General features: G+C 41.1%; 1 protein-coding gene and 1 long non-coding RNA gene across 3 annotated transcripts in view; one reads left to right on the top strand and one right to left on the bottom strand.

Moving 5' to 3' along the window:
- The window catches only part of LOC106875848 (excitatory amino acid transporter 3-like), a 410,144-nt gene that overhangs the window by 24,493 nt on the left and 370,940 nt on the right, over positions 1-14,711 (top strand). Inside the window, exon 1 of one of the 2 annotated variants that reach the window (XM_052969531.2) lies at positions 14,664-14,711. This exon is cut by the window's right edge and continues 373 nt beyond it. The exons of the other annotated variant lie outside the window; for it this stretch is intronic. The gene's annotated coding sequence lies outside the window, so the exon portion shown is untranslated. Of the gene's footprint in view, positions 1-14,663 lie in introns of those variants that run through there. 2 annotated transcript variants of the gene reach the window in all.
- On the bottom strand, positions 5,963-14,367 carry LOC149134659 (uncharacterized). The gene is made up of 3 exons (XR_016242607.1): positions 14,211-14,367; positions 12,096-13,737; positions 5,963-6,944 (listed from the first exon to the last, which is right to left on the bottom strand). It is a non-coding gene; the product is annotated as an uncharacterized LOC149134659 (long non-coding RNA).

Here is a 14,711-nt window from a genome sequence, read left to right as displayed (position 1 = left end):
TGCAGTATTATGCAACTTCTACTCGTCAGTATAATATAGTCAAGATACATAGAAATAAACAGAAAATCAACATGAGTGAGGCATTCATGTATAGTAATACCCTTATATAAATAAATATATTTTGGGGAATAAATGATGGATTTTTCCCTTATGAGGTTTTTTTCATGCTAGCTACTTGTAAAAGAATTCATCCTATTATTAATTAATTATATATATATATATATATATATATATGGGAGAATATACAAATAATAACAACAGACGAGGACAGGTGGTGTAAATAACAAAAGTATATATTAGTATGACGCTCGGGAATACGGAAAGTCTTTGACGTTTCGAGCTACGCTCTTCAACAGAAAGAATACGGAGACAAGGAGAAAAACACGGAGAAAAAAAATTGAATAGTGTTCAGTCAACGGTCAATCATAATAATGGCCGATCATAACAATGGCTGACCGGAAGTTAGAAATTCTTATTTCAGGAGAGCTAAGAAAGGGGGAGATAACAAACGGTGATCGGGAACGAGGGGCTGTGTGTGGGAGGTAGAATGCTGGTGATCTTGACATATGTAGTGTGAAAATGGGGAAGGGAGAAAGGGAGAAAGTAGTTGGTCAGTTGTAGTGTGTGCGTGGTGTGATGCGAGGGTATTGGTGTGGTGTGCGTGGTGTGATGCGAGGGTATTGGTGTGGTGTGATGTGAGGGTGTTGGGAGGTGGGGAAGACATGAGTGGAGTGTGGGTTAGGCTGAGGGTGGGGTAGAGGTAGGGGTCTGTGGGTAGGGTGGGGTACGTGGGTAGGGGTGGGTGGTGGGTGTAAGGAATTGGATGGGGTGGAGTGGGAAGGTAGAGTAGGAGTGTGTTGGGGTGTGGTGGGATGAGCTTATGAGGGGGTGTTGACGAGGAGGGAGAAGGGGAAGGTGGATGTAAGAGAGGGGGAAGATGGGTATGGGAGGGGAGAGGAAGAGAGGAGAGAGGGTGGGTATAAGAGAGGGAAGGTGGATTGAGAGAGGGGAAGGTGGGTATGGGGGGGAGAAAGAGGGGAAGGTGGGTATGGGGGGGGAGAAAGAGAGGAAGAGAAAGAGAGGAAGAGAAAGAGAGGAAGAGAAAGAGAGGAAGAGAAAGAGAGGAAGAGAAAGAGAGGAAGAGAAAGAGAGGAAGAGAAAGAGAGGAAGAGAAAGAGAGTGAGAGAGAGGGAAGAGGGGTATGGGGGGAGAAAGAGAGGAAGAGAAAGAGAGTGAGAGAGAGGGGAAGAGAGTGAGAGAGTAAGGGTGAGAGAGTAAGGGTGAGAGAGTAAGAGAGTAAGAGTGTAGAGAGTAGGAGAGTAAGAGTGAGAGAGGGGGGAGTACGAGAGGAGTGAGAGAGAGAGGAGAGAGAGAGGAGAGAAAGAGTAGGGGTGAAGAGAAGTGGGAGTGGAGAGAAGTATGAAGAGAGGTGAAGAGACGTACAAAGAAGTAGGAGTCGGAGCAGGAGGTGGGGGAGGGGAGAGATGGGTGGTAGGAGGGAGGGTGGGGGAGAGAGACAGGAGGAGGGGGTTAGATGAAGAGTGGAGGGGAGTTGAGCCCATGTGGCGCAAAGGAGCGAAGATAGAAGATTAATCCCTGTTCACGGCGCAAACGGGAGTCCGGATGGCCCCTGTGCATGGACAATCCAAACACAGACAGGTGTTGCCGCAAGGAGTGGCCGGCAGAACGGAAGTGGCGTGACACCGGGGTGTCATTGCCGACGTTGATATCTCGGAAGTGTTCCGCGAATCGGTCGGCCAGGCGGCGCCCCGTTTGTCCGATGTACAGAGATTGGCAGAGAGAGCAGGAGAGGCAATATATGATGTTGGTAGACGTGCAGGTGAAGGAGTCGGTGATGCGATAGGGTCGGTGATGGGTGCTGGTGAGGAGGGTGGTGTTGGAGAGGTAAGGGCAAGTGCGGCAGCGTGGGCGGGAGCAGGGGAACGAGCCAGGTTGGGAGGTTGGGTTGGGGAAGAAGCTGTGGACCAAGAGGTCCCGTAGGTTGTGGGCTCGTTTGAAGGAGGGGAGGGGTCGATTAGGGAAGATGTGGGAGGTGGAGGGGTCGGACTGGAGGCGCCGAAAAGCTCGGAGAATGGAGCGTTGGAGGGGTAGGGTGGTGGGATGGTAGGTGAGGGGAAAAGGGAGGCGGGAAACGGCAGGGCGGGTTCGGGGGGAGAGAGCAGATGCACGGTCCACAGAAGTGCTCTGGCAAGGGCGGTGTGGTTGGTGGTGGGTGGATATCCACGCAGGCTAAAGTGGTGAGCCATGAGTTGAGACTGAGTCTCAAAGTCATGGCTGTCGCTACAAAGTCTGCGTAGACGGAGGAATTGGGAATAGGGGATGGATATATATATATATATATATCTTCATAAGAGTGGTACAACAAGGTACCGATATTTACTGGACAATAGCAATCGATATAAATACGACGCTATTGTATAGCTTCACTGTCTATATACTGGCAAAAATGCGTGTGTGCAACAAACATGAAAAACTTGTCTTACCTTAGGAAGAACATTTGATAATGGACAACCCAGATTAAGGATAATGCATTATCCAGTAAATATCGGTACCTTGTTGTACCACTCTTATGAATTTATATATATATATACCCTTATAGGGCTATTTTTTGCTGGAAATTAATACATTTGTTTTGAAATATTTTTCATTATATATATATATATCGATATATTATAAATTAACTACCAACAAACATAATTGGTAAGCTAACTCAAAAAATCATCACCAAAATAGCAGAAAAAAACGACAGTGAAGGTATGTTGACTCTTCAAGAATCGATCCTTTTGGTTATATTAATAATAATAAAGGAGTTACGACGCAAAAACGTATATATTCAAATGAACATATTTATCTTCTTCAATATATATTTCAGTATAAAGAATTCATTAAGAGACTTAATAAATCAAAATTTCTTTACACATCTTCAGGAATAAATATACCAGAAAACTACATTCGGTTTAAAAGTACAAACCGTTCATGGCGAAAAAATTTCAGAATTACAAAAACTGAACAAAATTTTTGCAAGAACTTTACCTTGAAGAAGGTAAATATGTTCATTTGAATATATACGTTTTTGCGTCGTAACTCCTTTATTATTATTATTAATATATATATATATATATATATATATATATATATATATATATCATCATCATCATCATCATCATCGCTTAACGTCCGCTTTCCATGCTAGCATGGGTTGGACGATTAGACTGAGGACTGATGAAACCGGATGGCAACACCAGGCTCCAATCTAATTTGGCAGAGTTTCTACAGCTGGATGCCCTTCCTAACGCCAACCACTCAGAGAATGTAGTGGGTGCTTTTACGTGTCACCCGCACGAAGGCCAGTCAGGCGGTACTGGCAACGGCCATGCTCAAAATGGTGTCTTTTATGTGCCACCCGCACAAGAGCCAGTCCAGGGGCACTGGCAACGATCTCACTCGAAAATCCTACGAAGGCCAGTCAGGCGGTACTGGCAACGGTCACGCTCAAAATGGTGCATCTTATGTGCCACCCGCACAAGAGCCAGTCCAGTGGCACTGGCAACGATCTCACTTGGCTTGCCGGGTCTTCTCACGCACAGCACATTTCCAAAGGTCTCGGTCAGTAGTCATCGCCTCGGTGAGGCCCAATGTTCGAAGGTCTTGCCTCACCACCTCAACCCAGGTCTTCCTGGGCCTACCTCTTCCACGGTTTCCCTCAACTGTTAGGGTGTGGCACTTTTTCACGCAGCTATCCTCATCCATTCTCACCACATGTCCATACCAGCGCAATCGTCTCTCTTGCACACCACAACTGATGCTTCTTATGTTCAGCTTTTCTCTCAAGATACTTACACTCTGACGGGTATGCACACTGACATTACACATCCAACGGAGCATACTGGCTTCATTCCTTGCGAGCTTATACATGTCCTCAGCAGTTACAGCCCATGTTTCACTGCCATGTAGCATGGCTGTTCGTACACATGCGTCATACAGTCTGCCTTTTACTCTGAGTGAGAGTCCCTTTGTCGCCAGCAGAGGTAAGAGCTCTCTAAACTTGGCCCAGGCTATTCTTATTCTAGCAGCTACACTTTCAGCGCACCCACCCCCACTACTAACTTGGTCGCCCAGATAGCGGAAGCTATCGACTACCTCTAGTTTTTCTCCCTGGAATGAGATAGAAGTTGTTTCCTGTTTGTTTACAGTGTTTATTGCACCTGAACATCTGCCACATATAAAAACTAACTTCCTAGTTAACCTGCCTTTGATATTGCTGCACCTCTTATGTGTCCATAGCTTGCACCGGGTACATCTTATAGAGTTACTACCTACTCCTTTTCTACATACTGAGCAGGGCCATCTACCTGAAGGGGTTTGTGTTTTATCTACCTTCCTACTTATTAGGATTTTGGTTTTAGCTAGGTTGACTCTAAGGCCCTTTGATTCTAATCCTTGCTTCCACACCTGAAACTTCTCCTCAAGTTCTGAAAGTGACTCCGCAATTAATGCAAGGTCATCAGCATAGAGGAGCTCCCAGGGGCAACCTGTCTTGAATTCCTGTGTTATTGCCTGGAGGACTATGATAAATAGGAGGGGGCTGAGGACGGAACCTTGGTGGACCCCTACCTCTACCCGGAATTCATTACTGTACTCATTTCCAACCTTCACCTTACTGGCAGCATCTCTGTACATAGCTCGCACAGCTCTCACTAACCATTCTTCTATCCCAAGTTTCCTCATTGACCACCAGATAAGGGATCGGGGGACCCTGTCAAAGGCTTTCTCCATGTCAACAAAAGCCAGGTACAGAGGTACCTTGGCTAGGTATTTCTCCTGCAGCTGTCTTACTAGAAATATGGCATCAGTAGTGCTTTTACCTGGCACGAACCCAAACTGCATCTCATCTAAATTGATTCTCTCCCTAATTAGTTGGGCTATGACCCTCTCCGTAACTTTCATAACCTGATCTAACAGCTTGATGCTTCTGTAGTTATTTGTATCTAAAGCGTCACCTTTACCTTTGTAGCAGTTGACTATGGTGCTGCTACACCAGTCGTTGGGTATGACTCCTTCGTGTAACACCTGGTTCGTAATACGGGTGACTAGGCTGTAGCCAACACTGCCAGATATTTTGAGCATCTCTGCAGTGATTCCTGATGGGCCGGGGGCTTTCCCTATCTTCATACTCTTAATTGCTTTATCTACCCTGGTACTATCCACTCAGATAGCTGGTCCCTCTGTTGGGTCGACATACGGTAGGCTCTCTTTCTCCCATATATATATATATATATATATATATATATATATGTAAAAATATGTGACACTTATTCAGTAGCCATGATAAAACTCCGAGTTTCTGATGCCCGGGCGGGATTCCGCTCCAACCATCTCTTCAGTTATCCAGCTACCGGAGATTCTATTTGAAAAATAGCCGTTATGGAAATAAAAACAAAGGGAAATAAGCAGGGGAAATAAACAAACATAAACATAAACAAAGGGAAATTACTGTGTGGTGTCAAAACCCGTCTAAATTTGCGTATATCATACATGCACGCACATATCTCAATGTGCGTACGTTTATATTTACATGCGCATGTATCCTCGCACATATATTGTTCCTTGTGCGTGTCTATAAGTGCACGGAAAAAAGGTTTGGAGGGGAGAAAAAAACAGAAAAACTATATGCGGGAAAATACAAAAACCATTAACCCTATACCTATGTGAAAACCTAAAAATAATAAAAATATATTATAATATCTGTAAGGAACGACCGTGCGAACTCAAAAAGGAGAAATGGTGACGAATGGAAAAACAGAGGACTCCTTTTATTTATACGCGTCGCACGGTCGAACACACAATTATATATCAATGATGATATACATGATATGTTATGCGACGATAACATAGATGAATTCGTAAATACCAGTAATGAAGACTATAGAAGGCAACCGTATAAGATGAATAACAGAGATATTTATTATGGCGTTAAAGATGTATGTCTGTGTGTGAGTGTGAATGCGACATATAAGAACATAATCAAAGACAGGCCGTCATACAAAGAAAAGTGTGTATGTGAGTGATACATGTGTGTGTATGTGAAATATTACAGCAGAGAGAAAGAGTCAGTAAATAACACGTGAGCGATTATACCAGTTCTTTAGTACACTATAGGAAAAGTTCTGTATGTGAAAGTGAGGAGGCTGAGTGTGGCAGTGCTGATCACTAGTTGTGATGTCGTGGCATCGATACCGGGCCGTGATTCTTGTTATACAGATGTTCGTCGTTTGGCAGAGCTTATCACTAGTTGTGTTTTGGCTTCGATGCCAGGGCCTTGAGGACAGACGTTTATCGCAGGCTGAAATCTCTTGTCTGTTTATTATCGTGGTGAAGCTAAGTCACCTAACAGAATCGAAGAGAGAGAGAGGTGCCGCGGTGGTTTGGTGTACATAGTAAGTCGTGTTGACGCTGGTGGTGTAGAGGCTGCTTGGTAGTAATCGTGTTGGTCATGACGATGATGCTGGTCAGTAGTCGTAGACTCGTGTTGCTGACTGTGGCGACGGCAGTGGTAATCGTTGGCTGGACGAAGCTGTTGAAGTGGTCGCTGGCTGATTGTTGCTGCTGCTGCCGTGTGGTACACGGAACAGATCTCAAAGAGAAACTGGACCGAGAAAAATTATTGGGTATGAGTTGATCTATTTAAGGCGTTAAGGGGGCTCCAAGACGGTAGCAGAAAAACACTATCACGTGACCTTATTAAGGGCTGTGATTGGTCAGTTTGCGTTCTGGCGGGAACGGTTCGAAGAAGTTGCCAATTCGAATAATGATCAGTCACGTGATGACAAGGAATGGGTTCTCTGCTACGCCCGCGTTTATTTATATTTAAATGAGAAGAATGGCGATAGCAGTTTTGTATCTAGTGACGATAGGTAGTTTCACTACATATCGAAATATAAAAATAAAAAATAAAAATATAAGATTCAGGTAAAAAGTGAAAAAAGTGAAAGAGGTGAAAAAACTTAATATGGAAGCCTATCAGCACAAAATATTAAAATATATATATAATTATAGAGACACAAAAAAATATATATATGTAATAGGAAGTAAGTCCAATCTGTAGCCTCAGGGGGACCAAAAACGTAGCAAATATTTGGTCATATGTGGACATGATCCAAAGAGTTCAGTCTTTGAATTTAGACATGTGGTAGGGTCCAAGCTGCCTTTCCAGATAAGCCATCTTTCCATATCACACAGACCGCACCTTCCGCTGCTGCTGGTGTAGGGTTTACACTTAGCTAAGATCTTCCAATGGATGTTGTAACCGTCACCCTTATCTCTTAAAGACCATATATGACTGGATATATATATATATATATATATAATTATGTGTATTTCTTCTATCTTAATGAATAAAAATTCTTCTGATAGAATAAATGGTTTAATAGAAACCAATGTAGCAAAGAACACAAAATAACTGTGGTTTAGTTCCTGTTTTAAGGCAGGAACTCCTTGAAATTTTGGGTATTTGAGTATATTTAAGAATTTAAGGATTGGAGAAAACGCATGTTATAATTGCATACTTTATTCCTACATATGTTTCAAAGGATTACAACCTGTGTGATCCATAGGGATCTTTGATATTAAAATTGTAACCTTCTCATCAGGGAAAGCATGGGAATCATCTTAAACGTAAGACATTATGACCTACTATGAAAACAATAGATGGATAAGGTTATGATGATTCCCATGCTTTCCCTGATGAGAAGGTTACAATTTTAATATCAAAGATCCCTATGGATCACACAGGTTGTAATCCTTTGAAACATATGTAGGAATAAAGTATGCAATTATAACATGCGTTTTCTCCAATCCTTAAATTCTTAAATATATATATATATATATATATCAGACATTTTCAGTGTCTGTCTACCAAATCCACTTGCAAGGTTTGGTTGGCCCAAAATTATAGGAGAAGACACTTGCCCAAGGTGTCATGCATTTCGACTGAACCCTGAATCATGTGGTTGAGAAGCAAGCTTCTTACCATGCAGGACTATGTATATATAGTTCAAATTTACAGAAAACAAAACACACAGACAGGTGAAGGAACAACAAGCGGGTGTATTAGTTAAATGTTCAAGAAGAATGGACAAGTCTTTGACGTTTCATGCCTACGCTCTTCCACAGAAAGAATTGAGAGGAAAACAGAGAGACAAAAAATGTGTAGGGATTAACGGTTCAACATGATGAAATGTCCAGAAGAAAGAGGCTGAGTGAAAGGGAGACAATAATGGTGATCCGGCTGATCTAGGGTGCCCAAGCACATGTGTATGTGAGAATGGTGTGTGTGAGTGTGTATGTGTGAAAAGTGGTGTGTGTGAATGTATGTGTGGGCAAGCTTAAAATTATGTGGGCCTCTGTGTGTGCATGTATATAAGTAATCTAGAGCATACATTTTGTGGAGTGATGTGTGTTACATGTATTGGTGTGTATGTGTGTGTGCATATAGACCTGTGTACATGTGTGTGGCATTATCATGTGCGTGTGTGCAAATGCTTGTATTTAGCAGTTGATGTGTGCTTGTTCAAGTGGTGTGTGCTCATGTTTATGTGTGTGTATGACCCTATAGTGTACATGTGTATTGTGCATGTTTGTGTGTGAAAGTTGTATGTGTTTATGCATATACATGTGTATATAAATGTATATATATGTATGTCATCATCATCATCATCGTTTAATGTCTGTTTTCCATGCTAGCATGGGTTGGACAGTTTGCCCAGGGTCTGGGAAGTCAGGAGGCTGCATCAGGCTCCAGTCTGATCTGGCAGTGTTTCTACAGTTGGATGCCCTTCCTAATGTCAACCACTCTGTGAGTATAGTGGGTGCTTTTTACATGCCACCGACACAGGGGCCAGAGGAGGCTGGCAACGTCCACGATCGGTTGGTGCTTTTTACATGCCACCGGCGCGGAAGCCATGGGTTATATAAAACATTCAATTTTGCATGCTCGATGGATTAGACATTTTGAATGGCTGGATGCCCTTCTTATCACCAACCATCACCTATTTTCAAGTAATGTTTCACCATGTCCATACATGTTTACATGGCAGATTGGAAAAGAAAACATCTTGCATGACAAAGAGACAACAAAACAAACACACACGCATATATATATATATATATATATATACATATCATCTTTCAGTTTCCATCAACCAAATCTCCTCACAAGGCTTTGGTCAGCACTACAGTATAATAGAAGACTATATATATATATATATATATATATATATATATATATATATATATATATATGCACATATATATATGTGTGTGTACACACACGTGCGTGAGAAGACCCGGCAAGCCAAGTGAGACCTAAATCGAAAGCCTCAGGCAGCCCACTTATACATACTTTCCTTCATTGGACACTAAACTCCACTTGCGAAGACCTGTTGAGGCAAGTGAAATCGAAATCGAATTAAGTTCGACGACTGGCACCCATGCCAACGTCGTCTCCTTCATTGGAAACGAAACTCGGCTTGCGAAGACCTATTGGGGCAAGCGAAAGCAAAACCGTCAATGGCACCTGTGCCCTGCATCGCCTTCCTGGCACTTATGCCATTATGGCATGTGTAAAGACATTCGAGCGAGATCGTTGCCAGTGCCGCCGAACTGGCTCCTGTGCAGGTGGCACGTAAAATACACCATTTTGAGTGTGGTCGTTGCCAGTACCGCCTGACTGGCCTTCGTGCCGGTGGCACGTAAAAGCACCTACTACACTCTCGGAGTGGCTGGCGTTAGGAAGGCCATCCAGCTGTAGAAACTCTGCCAAATCAGATTGGAGCCTGGTGTAGCCATCTGGTTTCACCAGTCCTCAGTCAAATCGTCCAACTCATGCTAGCATGGAAAGCGGACGTTAAATGACGACGATGATGATGATGATGATATATAAATTATTATTTATATATAGAGGGTGACAAATTGAATATTAATTCAATTTAAAACCAAGTCGCCTAGCATATATAAAATCTGAAAATTCAGAAAAATTGTATTACATGTGTATAAGAAGGGATGACCACTAAGTGGACATCCAGTATGCTAGAAAGAGGTCATCAATGACTCGACCACAAAGAAAAATAATGTTCTCCAGAAAAAATTTCGCAAAACACCAGAACAAGACAAAATGAGAAATATACAGAATAAAGAATTGTGTACCGGTTTCAAATATTAATGTCTTACTTACGTAACAACATCCGTGTTCTTATCAGCACAATCATTCTAGAATCAATATAATTGGCAGAACTATACACCATGAATTGTCTTCATGAAATTAAGACTTGTGTACAGTTCTACCGATTACATTGGGGTTATTTTTCAAAATATCTCAGCCGGCAACATACACTGCAGTGAATTATTCTCTGCAGAATTGTTTCTGGAATTTGGCATGCCAGAGCTGAGGCATTTTGAAAAGTAACCCCAATGAAATCGGTAGAACTGTACGCAAGTCTTATTTCATGAAGACAATTCGTGTATAGTTCTGCAAATTATATTGATTCTAGAACGATTGTGCTGATGAGAACATGGATGTTGTACGTAAGTAAAACATTAATGTTTGAAATCGGTATACAATTCTTGATTCTGTATATTTCTCATTTTGTCTTGTTCTGGTGTTTTGCGAAATTTTTTCTGAAGAACATTATTTTTCTGGCACTATCATGCTATTAGCTGTCAGAAGTGAAAGTGCTCACTGCTAGTGAAGTATCTGCCTGCCTGTTGCTGGCCTGTCGATTCTTTGGCTACTGACAGCTAATACCATGACTGGCCGGAGCGAGCTATATGTCTGTCTGTCTATCTCTCTCTCTCTCTCTATCTATCTATCTAGCTAGTTGTGAGTGGTCGACCCTATTATTTTTAAAATTCAAACTTCATTTGTTTTCTATTTTGATAAATTCTCTCTGTTGAAAATTATATTTTTATATTTTAAATAATTTGCAATTTCAGGAAATATGTTTTTATATTAAATTTGTGTTTTCTACTCACGACTAGCTAGCGCGGACGCGCGAACTTTCGAGTAATAGATAGATAGATAGAGAGACAGACAGACATATAGCTCGCTCCAGCCAGTCATGGTATTAGCTGTCAGTAGCCAAAGAATCCACAGGCCAGCAACAGGCAGGCAGACAGGCAGACAGACAGATACTTCACTAGCAGTGAGCACTTTCACTTTTGACAGCTAATAGCATGATAGTGCCATTTTTCTTTGTGGTTGAGTTGTTGATGACCTCTTTCTAGCATATTGGATGTCCACTTAGTGGTCATCCCTTCTTATACACATGTAATACAATTTTTCTGAATTTTCAGATTTTTTATATGCCATGCCACTTGGTTTTAAATTGAATTAATATTCAATTTATCACCCTCTATATATAAATAATAATTTATATATATATATATATATATATATATATATATATATATATATATATATATATATATATATATATATACATACATGTGTGTGTGTGCACATGTACACACACACACACACACATATATATATATATATATATATGCGTGTGTGTGTGTGTGTGTGTGTTTGTTTGTTTTGTTGTCTCTTAGTCTTGAAATTAGATAACGGTAGTAAGTAAGTATCACTGTCATGCAAGATGTGTACTTTTCCAATCTGCCATGTAAACATGTATGGACATGGTGAAACATTACTTGAAAATAGGTGAGGGCTGGTTATAGGAAGGGCATCCAGCCATTCAAAATGTCTAATCCATCGAGCATTTAAAAGTGAATGTTTTATATATTCATATATATCTTCCACATAACGTGTGTGTGTGTGTGTGCATTGTTATGCCCTACCTCCTGACACTAACAGTCTGTATCTGATAGCTCAGAAGACTCTGCAGGCGAGCTCAGCAAGCCAACTTGCTAAGAGAGAAAGAAGCAGTAGTAAGGGGAGGTGAAAATAACAAAACCGTTGAGTATAACCAAAATACAAGAACTTTAAGAGGTGAATAAACATTCATGGAATAAATAGACAGTTCTTTAAAATGTTTTTAGAGAGTTCTTTCATTTACCTCTGAAATGTGAAGACTTCTTTTGGCGAGCTCTTTTTTTTTGTCTGGGCTCTGTTGTTACTTCTGAAATCATGGTACCATTCTGCCTTCTTTATGTTGCCAAGTTCACTGTTTTCACAGCCAGTTCAAATCCTTCCAGCATTCACATTAACCTCTGAAACCAACTTCACACTCAACACCAAATACTGTGTCAACTGTTCCATCCGAATTGCCTGGCACCATCACTCACATTGACTGCATGACACCGACTACTACATAAGCCTACTCACATCAGCTTCCAGCACAATGTCTTCCAGCAGACTTCAAACCACCTGTTTAACATCATCAGCTTCCAGCACAAACTCATCTGCCATGTGGGCAATAATAGTATTTATAGTTCACCCACACAGTAAAAAGCATGCCAAAATCATACCACGTATGCTTTAATGTTTTATGTTCAAGCTGGCCAAATCTGGCCTCTCACACCTACTCTACAATGTCATTTTAAAAATAAACAATCACACCGTAAAAATCTTGAAGCTGCACGGTCCTGCATGATTAATTCAAAACAATTTGAATGAATAAGCATCATATTTGGCAGAGTAATCTGAATGTGACCACAAAGAATTATTTTTTAGTCTTCACTTGCAAAACCAAAGAGCAGTGTTCTAATTCGTGTTGTATGAATGAGAAATTATCTGAATATAATTTTCCATTCATAACAATATTATATCATCCACACGTCTGTGTGTGTGTGTGTGTGTGTGTGTGTGCATGTTTGTGCATATTCCTTTATTCTTTTACTTGTTTCAGTCATTTGACTGCGGCCATGCTGGAGCACTGCCTTTAGTTAAACGAATCGACCTCAGGACTTATTCTTTGTAAGCTTAGTACTTATTCTAACTGCTAAGTTACAGGGATGTAAACACACCAACATCGGTTGCCAATCGATGGTAGGGAGACAAACACAGACACATACACACATACATACACACACACATACAACGGGCTTCTTTCAGATTCCGTCTACCAAATTCACTCACAAAGCTTTGGTTGGCCTGAGGCTATAGTAGAAGACACTTGCCCAACGTGCCACACAGTGGGACTGAACCCAGAACCATGTGGTTGGGAAGCAAGCTTCTTACCACATATATAGCACATTATGTGGTCGATATTTTCAATCGAGACGTTATAACCGTATCTGATTGCTCAAATGCTTCAATTCTGTGTATATGCATATTATATTTATCCGATTGCTGACATTTCTCAATGGTGTCTCTCCTTGTTTTGATATTGCCATTTTCTATCATTAATAAAACTGTCGGCACTTTTGACTACACGGGTATGCTAGTAATAATGATAATGAACTTATTGTATACACTGCTCAGGTGCACTACAACTCGTAGGAAAAGATTAAAAAGGAGAACAGAAAACAAACATTTAAGTGAAATAAAGAAAGCGATGAAATGTAGAAGTACATACACAGTGCACAGAATAAAACACAAAAATAGTGAACACTGAAAGTCGTAGAGAGGAACGGATTTATAGGCACGACAGCAAGTGTTGGTGTATTTCGGAAAACATTGGATGTTTAGAGGATACAGTATCCTGACTGCTCACAACTGACGCGAGTAGTTTATACTATGCTTCGATAACTCTGAACCTGAAAAGAAAAAAAAAAAAACCTTTTCGAAAGTCATAGGTTCTATGCTGGTTTTCGATTTTATAATCATGTTCTCGAGTGGTGAGATATTGTTTATAAAAAGGTGACCAAAGTTGTTGGAAGGAAGAACGAAATGTAGTGAAGACGGGAAAAATATTAAGTAAATGATGGAGGGACTGAATGAAAAAATATAAGAGTGTCATTGGGAAAATTTTTTTAATGGAGATGAAAGAAAATGAAAAGTGCAGTGAACAAGAGAATCAAGTAAAAATTAAGAAAAGAACATTTTAAAAGGTGTATGTGTGTAACAGACCAATCAGAAAGAGAAAGAGATCAGGTAGGGAGGATAGAAAGTAAAGGGAAGTGTTGGCGAGTTATAGTTGTAAGGGAAAGGAAAGATTAGAAAATTAAATTGGATTGAGTGGAAGCAAGAGAGAGAGAGAGCTGTAAACCATACGAAGTGAAAGACTTACGAAAGGTTTCCGACTGAAATTGTATATTAATATATTTTTACGTTTATAGAGGACAACAGGTGGGTACTACTAAAGCAGCACGGTCCCGAACGCGCAGTCGCGCAGTCGCGCGTCCGCGCTAGCTAGTCGTGAGTGGTCGATCCTAACTCTAACCCTATTCCTAACCCTAACCCTAACCCTAAACACGTATTCATTTGCACACGCGGGTTAGGGATAGGGTTAGGGTTAGGGTTAGGGTTAGGGTTAGGGACAGGGTTAGGGTTAGGGTTAGGGTTAGGGTTAGGGATAGGGTTAGGGTTAGGATCGACCACTCAAGACTAGCTAGCGCGGACGCGCGACTGTACAACTGCGCGTTCGGGACCGTGCTGCTTTAGTAGTACCCAACAGGTGTCTCGTGTTTTAATATTGACACATGTTATGAAAGTCTTAAATAGACCGACACGTTAAAACGTCCTGCCACTCATACATTAAAAAAAATTACAACGAAACAGCAGCATTAAC

Source organism: Octopus bimaculoides, chromosome 7 (assembly GCF_046866305.1).
Source record: "Octopus bimaculoides isolate indiv1 chromosome 7, ASM4686630v1, whole genome shotgun sequence".
Classification (NCBI taxonomy): Eukaryota; Metazoa; Mollusca; class Cephalopoda; order Octopoda; family Octopodidae; genus Octopus; species Octopus bimaculoides.
This window is presented reverse-complemented; position numbering and strand designations above follow the sequence as displayed.